The 6,020-nt window shown below is 40.4% G+C and overlaps 1 pseudogene; it reads left to right on the forward strand.

Moving 5' to 3' along the window:
• Positions 1-4,706: 4,706 nt before the first annotated feature.
• LOC121439039 lies at positions 4,707-5,844 on the forward strand (annotated as a pseudogene).
• Positions 5,845-6,020: the final 176 nt, after the last annotated feature.

Here is a 6,020-nt window from a genome sequence, read left to right on the forward strand (position 1 = left end):
AATCTTCACCTGTAGAGTTTATCTTTTTGCTTTTATGTAGACTTTCTATAGTACAGGGACCTCTTGTTAGCACCACAATCAGAGAACTTAAGAAATTCTAAGGATTAATCCAGGATATCCCATAGCCAGTGATGGATGGAAACGATAAAATGAATGTACCCACTTTCCTTGTCTTCACTGGGGCTTTTCTGAGCTTTAGTTTGCACAATCCTTGGAGATACTCTTGTTGAATGTATTTTCAAAGGCTCATAATAGCAATCCACTTTTAGTGTATTACTGGATTTTTCATTTTCCCATTTCATTTTTTCTATTTCTTTGTTTGGGCTTCCTGGGTTCAACTCTCTCTGCTCTGGAATCCTTACAAGACTTTTGCATCTAGGAAATCATATCTAGTCCAAGGAGGAAATGATTAAATAATGTTTAAGACTTAAGTGTATGACTGTTTTGCTTACATGAATTTGTGTATACCACATATGTGCATTGTCTGAAGAGACCAGAAGATAGCATCGAATAACTTGGAATTGGAGTATCACAGATTGTAAGCAGCCTTGTAGGTACTGTGAACAGAATCCAGATCCTCTGCAAGGGAACCAGTACTCTTAAGCACCAAGTAATCTATCTTGCTCCAATTAAATAAACTAATTTTGAGTTTAAAAGTTTGTTTAATTTTACTTTGTACACATTGTGTTCTGTCTGCATGTATGTTTGTGCACTGTGTGCCTACTTGTTTGGGTTTCTTGTCCTGCCCAGTACTCCCAGCTGTTTAGTCCCAGAGAAAAATCACACAAAGATCTCTGTAAGTTATAATGCTAATTTGGCCCATTAGCTCTAGACTCTCATTGGCTAACTCTTACATCTTTTTAACCAATTTTTCTGATCTATGTTAGCCACGTGGCTCAGTAACTTTTTTCAGTGGGGCAGATCACATCCTGCTGCTTTGGTGGTCTGGGCAGGAGTGGGAAGAATCAACTTCCTCCTTCGCAGAATTCTCTTGTTCTCATTACATCATTTCTATTTCCGGCCTGGTTTTCTTACCTATATTTCCTATCTGGCCAATCAGCGTTTATTTATAACATGATTGACAGAATACAGACTATTCTCCTGCACCAATTCCCCCTCTTGAAAAAAAAAATCAAACGAAAATATCCATAGTCCATTTTTTGGGAATGTGGGCATAGTATTCCAGGCTAATTCCAGCTGGTTGGAGGCGCTGATAATCTTATGGGGACATAAAGAAAATTTAGAGTTATGATCAAGTCCTGACTGAAGTATCCTGTGAACCTTGATCATCTCAAGAAGCAGTCTTGAACCTGTTCTGAATGAAGAACTCAGACATCAGGGCCATCTATTCCTGCCAGATTTCTCAGGTTGTCTTCTTTGATCAAAGCTGATTTTTCTTAACTCCGAATAAATCTACAGCCTCTCATTTTCTGTGGAAACAAAAGCAAAATCTCTTCTCCAAAGTAATATACCTTTTGACTTTAATTTTAAAGTCAAGGTATTTTTAAAATACCTATCTTGGATTAATTCTGCAGCATTTATAAGTAAATATCTTTTAGCAGCTGTTGCTCCTTCCTCAGCATTCAAACAATTCAAAGAGAGCATAATAACATACAGTATCAAGATTCTCTGTGTATTTTCCATCTTTATGTGGCTTTATTTTAACCTCTATTTCATTTATTTTTACTTTTAACTTTTGAATTTTTGAGACAGGTTCTCTGTATATCTTTGCCCTGGAATTACCTCTGTAAACCAGGCTATCTTTGAAGTCACAGAGATCTGTCTGTCTCTGCCTCCCAGGCTACTCTCTTTCTTTCTTTTTTTTTAGAACTTTAATCTTTAGCCTGTATATATTTTTAACACACTTTAAACCATTTAGAGGTTTTTTAACTCGTTGAATCTCTCTCTACTGCATATCTCTCTTTTTTGACCACATGTGTCTTTAATTTGCTAAGGAATATGGAGAAGACTTTTGCCACAACTCTATGGCATTTTAAGGTCCTTGCCAGGAAGCAAGCTGCAATAGTGTGTCCATGAACAACAGTCAAAAGCTCCTATGGGGTTTTCTTGCCAGGAAGCAAGCTGCAACCATGTGTCCATAGCTCCATAGTCTGGACTGCCTGCTTGAAAGAGTCAGAGTTTTCCCTGGCAGGACAGCCCAGAAGGGCTGCATTTTAAAACAGCTCAGGTTTTTTCCTGCTATGGCTGAAAATTGAAATATTTTACTCTAGTCTTTCCCAAGCTTTCTCAGGCTTTATGTGGATGCAGTTATCCATGTGGGTGCCATTCTGTAACATGAGCGGGGGTCCTGTTTGTTGCTGTTTTTGTCCCATACCCCACAACTGTTTAGCCCCAAAGAAAATCACACATACGTCTCCATAAATTATAAGCTGATTGGCCCATTAGCTCTAGCCTCTCACTGGCTAGCTCTCACATCTGTTTAACTCATTTTTCTGATCTATGTTAGCCATGTGGCTCAGTAACTTTTGTCAGTGGGGCAGGTCACATCCTGCTGCTTTGGTGGTGTGGGCAGGAGTGGGAGGAATCAATTTCCTCCTTCCCAGAATTCTCCTTTTATAATTACAACATTTCTACTTCCAGTATGGCTTTCCTGCCTATATTTCCTGCCTGGCCAATCAGTGTTTATTTATAACATGATTGACACTATGTGCATGACTGGTACCCACCAGAGGCCAGAAAAGGGTGTCAAGTACTCTGAAAATGGAGTTAGCCCACACGTGGGAAATGAGAATCAAACTTATGTCCTTTGGAGGAGCAACAAGCTGTCTTACTCACTAAGCTATATCTCCAGCCTCAATTTTACAGATAAAACTTGTTTTCATAGGTAAAATGGAAATACACAATAAAATAAATGCAAACTGCTTCTGAGAATGATAGGATTTTACCTTTTCAGAAAGGCTAAGGCTAAGAAAAATAAATGCACATAAAAGTTGCTCCATGAAATCTAATAATCTTTTCAAATGATAGAGAACAGAAATCTCATTATCACCATAAACCAAACAAAGACTATGAAAATAATTTTGCTTTCATAATTATTTACTCTGAGCCAGCTAACACTCATCTTCCCATTCATCAGAGTGTCCTGCTAGCAGGTGTATTCCAGGTGGAGTGCTTAAGCCCAAAACCAATGGAAAAAGTAAAAAAAAAGTTTCCTCTGTAGACATTCTATTTTAGTTCACTTTCCATCTCATTGAAGAACAAGTAACATTTTATCTTTTGTCAATTGATATATCCAGCTTAACTTCAGCAAATTCTTAATTATTTTCTACAAAAGTCATACTCACCTCTCACTTGCAAGGTCAAAGTAAGCATGGTCTCATGAGACTTGATGATATGACACATTCAGTATTCATCTGAAATTACTCTTGGTTTTTAGGTAAAAAACAGACTTGAAGTAGGCTACATAAAGAAAAAATTAAAATAAGCATTTTTTTCATATCTGATCCTCATTCAGATTTGGTTTCTTACAACCGTCATGTTCTTCCAGCTTTTTCACATGCAAAACAAACAATTAAATTGCACCGAAGATATGCATGAAGTGTGCATCAATGCACAACTAAAAATAGTAACATTTGACCAGGTACTTAGGAGAGGAGACCATGTCTTGAGTTCAAGGTCCGCCTGGCTATATAGGAAGATACTGTTTCAAAGAAAGTTTTTCTAATTCTTCTTGAATTTATGCAAACCTACTTAGATTTATACTATTTTAAGTTCTATAAATATGTGAGAAACAAGATTAATTCAATAACTTTTGCTTTTTGGATTTTAAAGAAATATTTTATTCATTAAATATTTCTGCCTCCTCCCCACCACTGCCTCCCTTTTCCCTCCCCCTCCCCCCACCAAGTCCTCCTCCCTCGTCAGCCCAAAGAGCAATCTGGGTTCCCTGACTTGTGGGAAGTCCAAGGACCACCCACCTCCATCCAGGTCTAGTAAGGTGAGCATCCAAACTGCCTAGGCTCCCACAAAGCCAGCATGTGCAGTAGGATCAGAAACCCATTGCCATTGTTCTTGAGTTCTCAGTAGTCCTCATTGTCCGCTATGTTCAGCTAGTTCGGTTTTATCCCGTGCTTTTTCAGACCCAGGCCAGCTGGCCTTCGTGAGTTCCCCATAGAACATCCCCATTGTCTCAGTGTGTGGGTGCACCCCTCGCTGTCCTGAGTTCCTTGCTCGTGCTCTCTCTCCATCTGCTTCTGATCAGTGGCGGGGAGGAGGCAGAAATCTTTAATAAGTAAATAAAAAAAAGAAACTAAAACAATAAAAACAGAAGGAGCACTTACAAACTTCTTGTATAAAGTATTACTTTAATAACAAAAACAGATAAAGACACAAGAACAGCAACAAAGAAAGCTACATACCAATATCCTTGATGTAAACAAAAATCCTCAATAAAATACTTCCAAATCAAAAAAAAATATTTTAGTACTGGTTGTGGTAGTGCATGCCGGTAGGATTTGCTGAAGAAGGCAGAGGCAGGAGGATCACAAGTTTGAGGCCAGCCTGGGCTACACACTTTTAAAAAAAAGGAACCTATTCACGCCACCTCTGCATCATAGCCCCGCCCCCACACTCAGCCCCGCCCCTCACACTGCCTCTGCATCATAGCTCCTCCCCTGCACTCAGCCCTGCCCCTCATGCATGACCAGCCCATACCGGGATCCTCTAGACTTGTTGCTTGAAATTCAGCTCAGGAACCCCAACTTGCGGACATGGTGAATCAGGTGATCAGATGCAAGGCTGCAGTCACCTCAGAAATTGGAAAGCCTCTCTCCATAGAAGAAATCGAAGTAGCACCTCCCAAGGCTCATGAAGTTCATATTAAGATCATTGCCACCGCCGTTTGTACACAGATGCCTATACTCTGAGTGGAACTGATCCTGACGGGTGTTTCCTAGTGATTTGGGGACATGAAGGGGCAGGGATTGTGGAAAGCATGGGTGAAGGGGTAACTAAGGTGAAGGCAGGTTACACTGTCATCCCACTTTACATCCCACAATGTGGAGAATGCAAATTTTGTGTGAATCCCAAAACAAACCTTTGCCAGAAGATATGAGTCACTCAGAGGAATGGATTAATGCCAGATGGCACTAGTATATGCAAAGAAAGTCTATTTTTCATTTCATGGGAACCAGCACATTTTCTGAGTACACAGTTGTGGCTGACATCTCCGTTACTAAAATTGATCCTTCAGCACCTTTGGATAAAGTCTGCCTTCTCGGGCATGGCACTTTAACTGTCTATGGTGTTGCTGTGAACACTGCCAAGGTGGAACCTGGTTTTACCTGTGCCATCTTTGGCCTGGGAGGAGTTGGATTGGCAGTGATCATGGGCTGTAAAGTAGCTGGTGCATCCCGGATCATTGGTATTGACATCAATAAAGATAAATTCGCAAAGGCCAAAGAATTTGTAGCCTCTGAATGTACTAGCCCCCAGGATTTCAGTAAACCCATCCAGGAAGTACTCACTGAGATGACAGATGGGGGAGTAGATTACTCTTTGGGGTGCTTCGGCAACGTGAAGGTCATGAGAGCAGCCTCAAGGTGGCGCACAAAGGCTGGGGAGTTAGTGTGGTGGTTGGCATAGCTGCTTCAGGTGAAGAAGTCTCCACTCACCAATTCCAGTTGGTGACAGGATGCACGTGGAAAGGCACTCCTTGGAGGATGGAAGAGTGTAGAGAGTGTCCCAAAGCTGGTGTCTGAATATATGTCAAAAGAGATAAAAGTTGATGAATGTGTAACTGACACTCTATCCTTCGACCAAATTAACAGAGGCTTCCACCTGACGTACTCAGGGAAAAGCATTCCAACCGTTCTAAAGATGTAAGTTCAGAAGAGAACACTGTCCATCCTGTACTTTCTTCTGTGATGGGATGTGACAGATCTGCTTCAGAAACTACTAGGAATGTGTGTAATCATGTCTCTAATTGAGGACAAGGCAAATAATCACAAGTCAGTTTTTTTAAACTCTCCATGTAAATAAATGCTGCTCAGGACATATTT

Source organism: Microtus oregoni, unplaced genomic scaffold (genome assembly GCF_018167655.1).
Source record: "Microtus oregoni isolate MIOR12 unplaced genomic scaffold, Mior012 000059F_ref0000304, whole genome shotgun sequence".
In the NCBI taxonomy this organism is placed as follows: Eukaryota; Metazoa; Chordata; class Mammalia; order Rodentia; family Cricetidae; genus Microtus; species Microtus oregoni.